The following is a 13,273-nucleotide window of genomic DNA, read 5'->3' on the forward strand; positions in this document are numbered from 1 at the left end:
CCGAGGGGTTTGGGTGAGCGGAGGCCCAGGGTGCGAGTTCGAAGCTCGCACACGCCGCTCTCCTCGAATACGTTTCATTTGTTCGCCCGGGCACGACGAGGCAAGACAGGCATCGAGGACGTTGCCGACGACGAACGGTCGTCGAAGCAGTCCCTCATCGCACCTCCGACAATTCCCTGGCTCGTTTGGGGCCACGCCAACTCTTTCATCCTCGGATCAAAGCACACCGGGGCGCGATATATTTTCATGGGAAACTCCTCGAGCCGCTCTCCATATGGCTTTTTCCATGGACCTCCGGCTAGGGACCCTCATTGGACGGCTCGCACCACGACGACGGCCATGACAGCCTTTTCCTCCGAACATCCTATCCAGCCAATAGAACACTCGAGGGCGTCACCGGGGGGCGGGGATTCCTCCCCGATCGTCAGGACTCCCAAACTCCGCTCCCCCGTCCCAGCAGCCGCGTTATTATTGTTATGCCTCGAGTCTGCTCTCCCTCGGCTGCTCCGCCAACGCTTCGATGCGGCAGAGCCCTATTCGCTCCCGTGCAACCTGCAACCAGCCTCTGCTGATCCAGTAGAAACCTACCGAACCAAAAACGCTCCTCTCGGAGCAGCCTCGCAGCTGGTGCGCACGATGGCGCTTGCGGGACGACTTTTCAAAGGGACGCTCTCGGTCGATGAGGGCACGGGGAAAGTGGGACTTTGGATCATGCTTCATCACAGGGGCTGTGAGAGCAGCATCGAGGAAGAGCTCTGGGAATCGTCGTTTTTTCAATTCCGACTAATTCGGAGCTCTTCGCATTCGATTTTTCGGTGACATTCGCGTTTTAGTGCAAAGCGGAGTTCTTGACTCGCATTTTTATGAAATTCTTCCGTTTCCTAGACACGCTGCTATGAGAGGAGGCTCGAATTAAATGAAATTTGAAGATTCCGCCACGATCACTCGGACGAATCCTCTCGCAGATCGATTCGGGGATGTGGAACATTAAAAAGGGCGATTCTCGGAACATCATTGACCGAAAGTGCGATCCGAATGATTGGCCTTTGAGAAAAGGGTGATTCGCGGCTGGCTCGTATAGATTGTGTACCGTGAAACGAGGTCAGAGGTTTTCATATCCTCGAAAGAGAGAGACGCAACGAGAGCGCGATGCTGGAGAGGTCATACGGCGACGTGGCAGCTCGATAATTCGAATTAATAAGCACAAATTGGCGGTCCTCTTGGATACGGCGCATAATATATCCACCGAGGAAAAGAGACGAGTTTGTGTGACGAGAGAGAAAGGGGGAGGGAGAAGAAACACTGAGAAAAGAATGCCAGATGTATGTTTACGGAGAGCCTGCTTCGAGAGGCATGGGAATGACGAAACGTTTCGTGCATAAGAATCTCCGGGAATAGACGCGTGAATCTATCCGAGAGCGGTGATTCATTCTGATTTGAGAACTGTTGGATTAATTAATCCGAGAATTATTGCCAAGGCTTCTCGAGAGGGGAATCGTAGCCAGGAAATTCTAGTCGAAGAATCGCCTACCGACAGGGAGAGAATTACGGCAATATTTAGAGCGAAATTCACTGCAAAATTTACCGTGATGTATTTTACTGCAGGGACGAGTCAACGAAAAGAGATTTCGCCGAATTTTCAGTTTTGTAACAGTTAATATTGCAGATAAATGAGGAAGAGTATTGGGAGACGAGGGACACGCGAATGGAAATGAAAGAAACGTGGACGAGGTGCATGGGAATTTAGGAAGGAAAAGGTCCAAAGGGTGCAGAGAAAGCAAGTGTAGAAAATGTGAAAGGAAAGAGAAAACTTTGGCACACATTTGCGAGTGCAGCGAAATAAAGAAAGATCGCTGGAGAAAACAATAGAAGGAGTGGAAGAGAAAATAGAACGCACAGGAAAAATTGGACGTGAATGGATGATGGGGAAAATGTAAGTGGAAGAATCATTGAAGAAGATGCGGAAAAGAAAAAGCAATGAATAGGGGGAACTGTGTAAAAACCCGTAAGGATATACTTGGAAATAAAGTACTACTATTGCAGGTAGGATACGTCAAAATTGACTAAATACTCCGATAAAAGTTCCTGCTTGAAACAATAAATATTCGATTTATAGAAAAATTCAATTTTTCTTTCCATAAAATGATGAATAATTGCAGATCGTCACCGTTGGTAATTTTTCAAATTTAATTCTCTCCGTGCCAAAACGAGCAAGATTTTTTAGTCGAATTAAAACCGCGGCGGAGTCGCTAGAATTTGGTTTCTAAACCATTGAGAAAAAAGTCCATGGCAGGTTATGCTAAACTACGACAGTAAAATGTGTTGTGGTTAAACATGCTAAAATTCTGTGTAGAATCTGTGATAAATTTTCTTGACGATATGAAACTTTTCCGAAGCTCGAACACCGTACAATTTTTCCACAATTAATATTATTGTGAGTTCCCCCACAGGGCACCGTGTTACAAGCTCGAAATTCCAAATAGAATAATTCAAAATTTTGCCCTGCAAGGGGCTCCGGACCTGTGCTTATCGGGGGACCTTAAACTATAATTTACCGCAAAAAAAAGTGGGCCTTTGCCCTGTAGCGAACGGCTGAACTATTTGAAATACCGTGAAAAGTAGAAAATGTCAAAAATTTTATGTAAAGAATTATAAACAATTGGTAATTCCCATAAATGCATAACGTACGATCACCGAGATATAATTCGGTTGAGAACATTTTTAGAATTGACAACCTTTCGTCATACATGCATCCCCCGCAATTAATATTCGGAGAATAAAAGTAACTGAGCGTCGAGTAAAGTAATTAGAAGAAAAAAAAAAGTAATTTCCAAAAGATTATTCTGTCTCCGCAAAACTTTCTCATCGCGAACAAGCCCGCATATTTATATACAAAATACAAAATATATTCGCACGACGCAGCACGCTCAGCAGTTTCCTTCACAAATGGCGTTCATTTTTGCCCCGCTCGGATAAGAATCGCGAACGCCGTGCTGTCGCGCAGTTGCGAAAAAAATAAAAGCACGATGAAAGAGTGGGATGTTGGGGAAAAAAATGGAGGAGAAGCAGGAGGAAAGGAAGGAGGGAACGAAACGTGGCGGGCGAGAGAGCCTAACGACCCGCGAGAGGCTCACAATGAGGCGATTCTACTCGCGATATATCCTGTCACAGATCCGTCAGTGATATCGAACTCACTCCCGCGGTTGGCATGAGCGGCTCTCTTGCACACTTTACCGTATATATACACATATTCGTGACGTATCGCAACGCGGACGACCATGATGATGCGCCACGAGCATACCGGGGACGAATTAAAAATGTATTAAGCAAAAGGTGTCGCGCCTTCATGACTATATTTCCGTGCTATCAAACCTCCGCGCACACACTTTATAAATGTGTATAAGTGCTGCGTCATTAATAGCTTCCGTGCGCAAAGCTATCGCAGAAGGACGACATTATATTGTCGTCATTAGTTTGCACAGCGTCTGAATATCGATCGTTCCGTAGGATCGTTCGAGCCTCTCGCAGGGACGATGCAAAATCCCCTCAATTTTGTGTCGATGGACAAAACTGGAAAAACTCTCAAAGTCTTTCCTTCCGATCGATTTTCCTCGCGAGGCCGGAAGGGCTCGGAAAATGGATTATTTTCTCCGCACAATTTCATCGTCGCTCCGTTCGCCTGATTAGCAGAAAATATAGTCGCGACTGCGTTGAGAGAAACAGTGGAGTAGAAAAATCTGTTGGATCCGAGGATAATAATAGCCGAGGATGATTGCAGAGTTGACGCGGAGGGAAGAAACGAGATATGGCTCGGTCGGTTGCACGATACGCGAGCGGCTCCGATACACACGCGTCTAATTGATCGTGCAATATTGTAACGTCATTCGTCTCCCGGCGCAAATATCTGGAGGCTCGATAGCCGGGCGGGTGGCGGTGTGTGCTCAGTCTGTGTCAGGAGCGAGTCGACGCGCGGGGGAGACTCTTAATTGTCAGTCCATTGATATCCAACCTGAGGCAACGAAGCGTGCTTAATTTCTTGCCAATTTGTCGCATGCATCATCGATGCGCGAGTGAGAACGCGTGTTCCTCGGCACCGTTCCCCCACGTTCGTGCGGCCTCGCGTGGGTCCGTGGACGAGAGATCTCCGGTCAGTCGAGCGCGATCGATTAAACTCTCTGGATGGCTCTGCCCCGCTGCCTCGTCCACTCGTTTTCCTCGTTTCGCATCCCGCCACCCAGCTCCAGGCGATCCCGCAACGGTTCGTACACTCTCGATGAATCACTGGCCAATATTTATTGTACGCATCCGCGAGAACGACCGTGACCATTTTTCCTCCCGTTATTATTCCTCTGCATGCGCGGGGATCGATCGAAAAGCCTGGAAATGGAGCTGCTCGCTTGCTTCGAACTTCACTCTCGACTACGAGGCAGCTCATTCATGATCGAATCTTCCTGACACTTTCATCAGTCAGCAGCGATGGATAAGCTTCTTTGGACACTTGGATTGTCATCAAAAGCTATAGTGGAGCGGGAAACAAAATGTAGAAAATTCCTCTTGGCACCAAATTTCATGAATCGGGATCGAACCTCGAGTTTTTCCGATTTAAGAAAATCTCTACCGAGACACTCCTTTCGCGTGGGCGTACTTTTTGGTGGCGCGAATTGGGGCACTCGAAATTTGGACTGATTTCAAACTCCTGTCGCTGTTATATGGAAAAAGCTTCTGCCGTTTTTCCAACTTCTTGTCTTCTCTGAGACAAGTACATTTATGTATGATGAGTCGCTTCCAGAGAGTGTTTTTCAGCTGTTTTGGATAACTTTCAAAATGTATTTCTTTAATAATTAAATAATAGTATTTCAGAGAATCCTGCAAGTTGTATTTTTTATTTTTTTTTCTTTCGATCGCGACCTCTACGAACTCCGTAGATTAACGCATTAAAAAAATATTATTATTTTTTTTTTTTATTTCGTCAAAAAATGTTGCATTTTTTCGCACACATTTTTGATATTTATTCGTTTTTTTCTTTAGTGACAAATCTGGTGTCATATAATACATTTTAAAATTTTTTTCAAGTGGCATAATACAAATTGTATATACCCATTTGCGTGAATCTAGATGCTTCGAAATATCTTCATAATTGTAAAGTGACAGTTCACCGTTGTGTTAAAAAATGTTTTTTTTTTGGTTGTCCAAACGACGAAAATAAAATTCTTAGTAATTTGGTAGTGTATTTTCGATAATATCTCTTCTAAGCATTCGGTAACCGTTTATGTTAATCGTCGCTGTGGATTTCTTAAATTTTTTTCAATCTGTGAGACAGTTTGTATCAGGAATTTAGAATTATTAAGTATACGAAATATTGAATAGAAGTGTGGCGATGATTGGAATCTCCTAAAGTCCTGTATAACTTTTACAATTTTTGGAGTTTCCGTTCTTCATATTGAATGTTCGATAAAACCTGGCCTGAGATTCGTCCAATCTATTCGCGCACGCTTTCACTTTACTGACATTAAAAATGAGTTATTTGTAGAATATATTCGGGCTCGTGAAAGCAATACCTTAATTGTTAAATGTTGTAGGGATTGGAAAAAATTTGATTTTTACGCGCATCACAAATTCGTCTCCCTGTCGCATTTCCAAGCACATCGGCTGCTCTTATGTCAGCCATAAAACGACTGAAATCCTCCTCAGCGTGACTAAACGAGTGGAATGCACGCGTCTGCGTCTCGCTCCGACTCGGTTTTTCGATCCCCCGGTTCCCTCGCCGTTCCAATACGCGCTGGGAATTTGTGGTTGCGAGATTGTTCGAGCAATTGCGAATGCACCGTCTCGCCACTCTGGGTTGAGCATCGGCGAGCAGGCTCGAGGTCCGCGGGTGGACGCGATGCACCTCCAGCCGTTCTGTGGTCGAACGTCATCACCGTAGCTCAGCCGCGGATGACAGACGAATAAGCTTCTATACGTGCTCGCATATCGCGGGGATGGATGGAAGCGCGAGGGGGGAGCTTTCTCGACTTCTAATATTCTAAATTGCTCGTCCTGGCTTGTTTATTCGACGGCGCTGCCGCTGCCGTCGTGGATATACCGCGAGTCACCGGCGAGTGCATGCAAAATGAGAAAATGAAAAGTAGCCCGTTCTAGCCGGGTCGCTCTGCATCGTGTGCCCGCTTTTGCGAGAGCCGTAGAAAACGGTCGTTCTGCAAAAAGCAATCTGAGGAGGCTGCGACTCAAAGTAACGAGGCAATTCAAAAATTCTATTTCCTTTGCAAATGAGCGTTTAGTCGCGTCTCGTAAAATCGTTGATGATTCAAGTTCCAGCGCGTTGGCTCCGTGCCTCGCGCTATTCCTCGACCGCGCCTCGAGTCGCGTCGCCACTAACAAAGCGCAGCTTCGCATTCGTCCCGAAAATCAGTTTGAGGGGGTTCGAGCCAAGAACCGAGTCTTCTTCGTGTGTCGGGTGTCGAATTTAAATAATCTTCCACGTGACTTCGGCGTACAAGGGTGAACCGGCGAGCTCGCCGGTGCGGACTCGCTCGAATATGGAATGAAGCGAGCGTCGAGTTTTCGGGGCAAGCCTGTAATCTTGGACACGTGCGCGCTGCTGAGAAACGAGGCTGCGAGGGTGAGGAAAATCGGCATCGAAGGCGTCATATTATTAGCGAGAAGGTGCGAGAAGTACAGTCCGATTGTACTCCTCCCACGTACGTGTGCGTATCAACGACTATTTATTGCAGCTGAATCGAGCTTCGATAAACGTCGTTTAATCAGCGGATCGAGCGACGCTTTTTTTGCTGCAAAGAAAACATTCGCGCAGGCTAAGGGCTGGTTGGTCAGACTTCACTGCGGATGTCGGTCAAAAAAAGTTGGAAAGAGATTGATTCGTTCGAGTTCATTCAGCCACGGAAAGCATTCCATTGGGCCAAGCATGAGTTAACGCGTGTGATAATAAATATTTTATAAAATAATGACGTGCAGCATGAAGGCAATAAAGATAAGGAAATTAACCAAGTAAGAAGAAAATATATGAGAATCAGAGGTAAACGAAATATTAAGTTAAATAATAAGGAATGAAATTTCGACACAAGTTAGTGTGGGGAAGTAAAAATGAGGGATGAGAGAATAGTCAAGAAAATAAGACGGAGTCATCATGACAGAGTGGAAAAATAATTTAAAAATCGCAGAAAACATGAATAATAATTATGATAGTAATACATTAGCACAAAACAATGGTAATAGAACTCATGATAGAAATAATAATAAATATAATAATGTCAAAAATAATAATAAAAATATGCTGTGATGAAAGAGAAAAAGGATAGCAGCGAATGACAAGAGAGACTTAGTCTATACAATAAAACTAGAGAGAGGATTAAAACTCAGGATTTGAACTAGGATAAAAGTATCAGATAAAACTAGATATAGAGCTAGATTCGGTAGAGTGCGAGGGAGCAAAGAGCAGAGTATCTCGGGACTGAGTGAACGGATTTACTTGCAACAAGGACCAATCGAAGGAGAAAAATCGAAAAAAAAATCGAGACGAAATTTGAGATTTTCAACTGCAGTGGTTTGTCCGTGAGAACGGTCCGAAAAACCGCTATGACGTCGTAAATCGGACATTTCCGCGTGTATAAGAGTGCGGCAGGGTCAGCTTTTCTTTTGCAGGCTGGTTTTTTCTTTGAATATTTGGCGTCGAGTCGCGACCGCGACTCTTGATATGAACAGGGGAAAGAACAAGCCACGATCGTGAAATGGGTTAAAAAATTGAGAGAAACTGAAGGAAAAGAGAGAAAGAGAGGTGAATGAAGTCTCGACAAAGTGGCCTTTGAACCGTCGCAACGTTCATCGTGAATGATGACTCGTGTATATACGTGGGTTCCTGGAGAGATCGAGACCCCGAGATCGAGTCACGATCATCGTTTTCTCCACGTGCATACTCACGCACGTATCAAAGAAAAGTGAGAGCGCGCGCGGGATCTCGTTTGAGATTGTGTCGGTGCGATTTCGTGTCGGAGCCTCTCACGATAAAGTCATCACCGTGTTCTCCGCGCGCTCCGGATCGTACGCGCCGGGGGATAGCCCCGTACACTCGCCTCTCTCCTCCGCAGATCGACACACGCGTACTCATTTAACGAGTAGACAAGCGCGTATATGCTCGCTACACATGTTAAGCTGCTCGCGATAATGTTCAAGTTCGAGGCATCCGAAGGGGACTCGTATTTCCCCCGCTGGAGATCCCCCGGTTCAACCGGAACGGGGCGAACGGGCCTGACGTATTAAGAAACCTCGAAAAAGACTGTCCGGACAAACCAACAGTGTCCTGTATCTCCCAGCGGGGAATCGCTATCTCTCAACCTTCGGGGCGCACCGACACAACGCATCGCCAACTTCTCATCTTTCTCACTCTCCTCCCATGATCGATCTGACACGCACGAATTTCGGTGCGTCATACCACTCGATTGGCCGATCATCGAACCGTTTACATTCGTATGTTCGCGGGCATGCGCTCTCTCTGTCTCTCTCGACAGAAACAATCTTATTGAGCATTTTCGTTATTTGATTTAGCGTACACTCGAGAGCCGTTTATTTAACGGTGAATCCAACGTCGACGGATTCCGGAGCTCTGCTACGGGGCCGAAAACTTTGAGAGGTTTTCCAAACAGAATATTCAAAATCCAAGTATTTACATTGATTTTCTGACATTCTCTCAATTATTTTTGAAGCTATTCTTTTGGCATACATAGACCATTTTGGTATACACAGGAAGAGCTTCTGCTTCTGCCATTTTTCCAACTTCTATCGTTACTAACTCTTTTAAGCGTTCGGTAGCCGTTCATTTTTATCGTAGCTGTGGATTCCTTACATTTTTTCCATCTGTGAGACACTTTGTATCAGAAATTTATAATTACTTAGTACATGAGTTATTTAATAGAAATGTGACGATGATGGAATCTCCATAAGCTCCTGTATAAATTTCACGATTTTTAATCCTTCATTGAATGTTCGATAACCTGGCCTGAAATTTCGCCAATCTATTCGCACGCATTTTTACTTTACTGTCATTAAAAACCAGCCATTTGTAGAACATTCGGGTTCGTGAAAGCAATACCTTAATCCCTACTATTTGCTTAATTTGCCTGCGATTTTGCAACTTACTCAATTTTTCTTAGCTGCTCATTTCTTTTCCTTATGATTTTTTCTGAAATTAATTCTCTTCTCATGTTCAGTCACATTCTTATTTTAATCCTTACGTTTATTTTTATCGCTACTCCTGGCTTACTTTTACTCTTAGTTTTAGATTTAGACCCAGTTGGGTACTTTTACTCATTTTTGCATTTTTCGCTTTATACATCATCGTGTATATATTTTCACCTGTTATTTATTTCTACTATTATTTTTACTTTTTTCTATAGCTTCTCCATCACTATGTTTTATTTTTATTGTTATCTCATCTTGAAATTTTGATTCGTTCGTTATTTGCATCCGCCACTTTACTCTCGCACACCGCACTCCCTGCTTTGCCCATCGGAGTCCCTTTCCCCGCAGAATAAACGAAATCGATCAATCGATAAGCCAAAAACTTTTTGCTACCGCGATACGAAGAGCAATCCGAGGGACGACACTCGCTTCCGGAAGCACTGCTGGTTCCTGATTCGAAGTTTTTTAGTGGGTAGAAACTGCTGGCTGCTTCTATACTCGCGTGTATTTTTAGTAGAAGCATGTACGTTTGTACGGAGCATTATCGCGTAATCGTAAGTACAGGATCGCGTGTTTCAATTATTGCCAATGGGGATGCAGAGGATGCATGGAGCGTTTGTATCCGCGATGTAATATATAATGACAGAAGGAAAAGTGAGTGGTTCTGTAGGTGTATTTGTCAAGGTGTGCGTGCCTGTGGGTACATTTATGTTTGTATCGAGGGAACGGTCTCGGTTGGACTGACGGACGTTCTTCTCGCTGGTTTAGCCGGTGCGATCGTGATGCGATGATGATAATGATGATGATGATGATGATGCCGGGATCGCCATATTGTTTTGTCGGTCCGGGTTACGAGAGGCGCGTTCCATCGGGTGCGAGGAATCGCTTCATCATAATCGGTCATCCGGCGAGAGATTCTCGTCCTTTCCTTTTGCTCCTTCAATCCGAAACGGCCTCTTCTCCGTCGTCGTTCGTCTTCCTCGCGGGAGAGATCGTGAATGGCCCCTGCCGCGTGTCCCGCCGGGCGTGTACGCGTCCACGTGCTATGCCTGCTGGCCGGAGCGCGCAGCGGAGTGAGAAAGAGGAAAGGGGATGCGAGCGGAAACGAGGAGGGAATGTGTATATCTTTGCATCGAAATACCTCGCTGACGGCTCGAGAATTCGATAACCTGATTAGCGCTCCGAGCCAGTGTGGGCCTCACCTTTTTTCACGTGATCGAAGAGAACGCACGTTTGTGCAGTTGCTCGCATTGTTTCGAGCCGGAATCCAATCACTTTTACCCTCCGATGGAGACTCGAGCGATACCGTATCGGAGAAAGGGATCGATTATTTTCCAGCTTCGGCCTGCTTCTCGCGCGTTTACAATCGCACTTACGAGACTCTCGTAACGAGAAATGTCAGCGGAATTTCCTGTTCGAACGAAGAAACGATTTTTCGCGGAGTTCGCGCGAACGTGATGAACATTAAAATGCGGCTGCAAATTGACAGGATCAATGAATCTTCGTACGACTCGCTCGATCTCGGTGTAAAAGTGGACGAGAATACGTAACGATAATTCACCCTTCTGCGCGGGGGCGGAGAGCGCGGAGGGGGAATCGTAAAACAGGGTTTGCAGCCCGGAGAACCGAGGAGACGGAGCAGCAGCAAGGGTTTCTCCTGATTTGCCTATTTGTCCTACGAATATACGCAACACGCGCGCCCCTATAACTGTACACGTGAAAATAAAATCTTCGTATTTCTTCTTCGCGCTTTCTTTTACCTCCGTCAAACTCACACTCTGCAGCAGTCTCTTTACCCACCGCTTCTTCACACGGTGCATCACAAGGGCGCATGAAAAATGTACATAACTCTTGCTCTACCTTGGAAGCAGCATCCTGGCCTCATTACCAAAGCAAATATTTTATAGTCCTCGCCCGAACGGGTTCCTCCGTCCGTGTGCGCGTTCGCTTCGACCCCCTCGAGAGCATTTCGGAGAGAGACACACGAAGATAAAGTGGCATGCAGTTGACGCGCGCGACGAGGGAGGAAGGGAGGGGGCTCGCGAGGAATGTCAAAAGCTACGTTTTTTCGGGGCTTTTCATCCTCGAACGAGAGAGCGTCCGAACACTGCCGAAATAATGGATTTATTAAAAATCCGGCAAAGTGCGAAATCGGTCGAGAGCTGACCCTGAGTCGTCGATCGATCGGAGAGGAAATCTCTAAAGATCGCGAGAGCGCGAAGAGGCGACGAGAAGTTGGCATCGGAATGATGTTGTACGACGAGAGAGAAAAAAAAGTACTAAACACACTCACACACACACACACAACGACGAGGAGGAAAATAAAGCTCAGACTTCTTTCTTCCTGTCTCCAATCTCTTTCACTTCTCTATCGGAGAATCTCACGTCACACCCTTTCGAATTTGCTTTTTCACAGCTTCTCTTTGTCTCCCTTTTTTCACTCCCTCTCTCCTACGTTTTTGTCCTTTTTTTATACCTTCTTCCTTCCTTCCTTCACTCTCAATACCCTTCGCTCTCCCTCAGCCTTTCTCTCCGCTCGGTTTCCCATCTCGGTCCATATTCCCGATCGAGCGAGCGCCAGTCGAAAAGGGGACAGAAATGACAGGAACGCCTCTTTGCTGGCTTCGCGTGCTACGCAATTTACCTTTCAACTCTCACTTGTTTCATATCTCCTCACACCCTATCCCCGTCCGGCTTCACTTTGCTTCCAAATACTTTTGGCATCCATTGAGTTTCCTTGTGAAAATATTTCATGAACCGCTTCACTCGATTTTCAATATTTTTCAACATGCTCTATTTTATCTCGTTGAAACTCAAGTCCCAAATGATAAGTTTTCACGAAACTACTGAACAATTAAGGTCGTTCGGTCGTTCCATAAAGTCCGGTGGAGGTCCACTTTTTTTGCGGCAAATAACGTAGTTCAAGGTCCCCTGATAACGATAAGCACGGTTCCGGGGCCTCTTACGGGACAAAATTTTGAATTATTTCTTTCACAATTTTGAGTTTTTAACTCGGTGCCCTATGGAAGAACTCACAACAATATTAATTGTGAAAAAAATTTACGGAGTTCGGAAAAGTTTATATCGTGAAGAAAATTTATCACAGATTCCGTTTCTTTAAAAAAAAAACGTTACTTTACGAGGCTTTTAAGAAAGAAAACAGACCATTCCTTTTTCTCGGTGGCTTTACACCGACATAAACTTTCTTTCGCGCAATAAAAAAGTTCCCTAGGTCGTGTGTATTTTAAGTGTCAGACTCAATCATTGACTGGTGAAGCTGAAGTATAAATTTCATCTTTTATGATATTTTTCAAGCATTTTATAACATTCTTGTGATAAAAATATTCTCAATGCAAGTGTTTATTAATTGCATTAATAATTTAGCTTAAATTTAATAAAAATACTACTTTAATTCTTCGTTTCATTTCGACGAGCCGCGATTTGGAATTCTCCAAAAGGGGAATTGTTAAGAAAAAAGTTGAAATTGGGTATTCCGCATCGTGATCAAAAGATCCGACATAAGTAGACGGTGCTCCGGACGATCCCTTCAGTCAGACGATAACAAGTCTGAAAAGAGCCGCGGGGTGGGCGGATTTCGAGAGATTCGTGGACAGCAATCGTACGACGTTGAATTTCCATATCTGATACAAATTGATCTAGTCCGGAGGGTTGAGGAGCAGTGCCGGGTGGCGGAGAAGGGAATTCGCAGGGGGGTCCGAGGGTGGTGTTTTCCCGAGTCTTTCTCAGTCTCTCTCGCGTAGCCAGGGCCCGATTGAATCGTCAATTTGTCTAGCATTATCCGAAGACGGTGGGGTCGCGCGAGGAGCTCGGGGTTGTCTGCGGACAGCCCGAAGCGGCGTGTGCGCGAGAGAGAAAGAAAGAGGGATGGAAGGTCTCCAAAGGATTTCGTGTATTTAGGATAACAAGCCTCGCCTTGCTGGTTTTGCGCTTACGAGAGATCGCCGATTCCTGGTGCCTGCTCGCGCATGAAAACGTCGGTGCAGCAGCGATGGCCTGCCAGGAATTCGCTCGGATACAGAGGCCAGGAAGAGGCCACCGGGAGAACCAGCTTCTCCGT

General features: G+C 45.5%; 1 long non-coding RNA gene across 1 annotated transcript; it reads left to right on the forward strand.

The window, feature by feature from the left end:
- The first annotated feature begins 4,159 nt into the window (after nt 1–4,159).
- Nucleotides 4,160–4,864, forward strand: LOC122414604 (uncharacterized). Its single transcript, XR_006261788.1, has 2 exons — nt 4,160–4,258; nt 4,377–4,864. It is a non-coding gene; the product is annotated as an uncharacterized lncRNA (long non-coding RNA).
- Nucleotides 4,865–13,273: the final 8,409 nt, after the last annotated feature.

This window comes from Venturia canescens, chromosome 8 (assembly GCF_019457755.1).
Source record: "Venturia canescens isolate UGA chromosome 8, ASM1945775v1, whole genome shotgun sequence".
Taxonomy (NCBI): Eukaryota; Metazoa; Arthropoda; class Insecta; order Hymenoptera; family Ichneumonidae; genus Venturia; species Venturia canescens.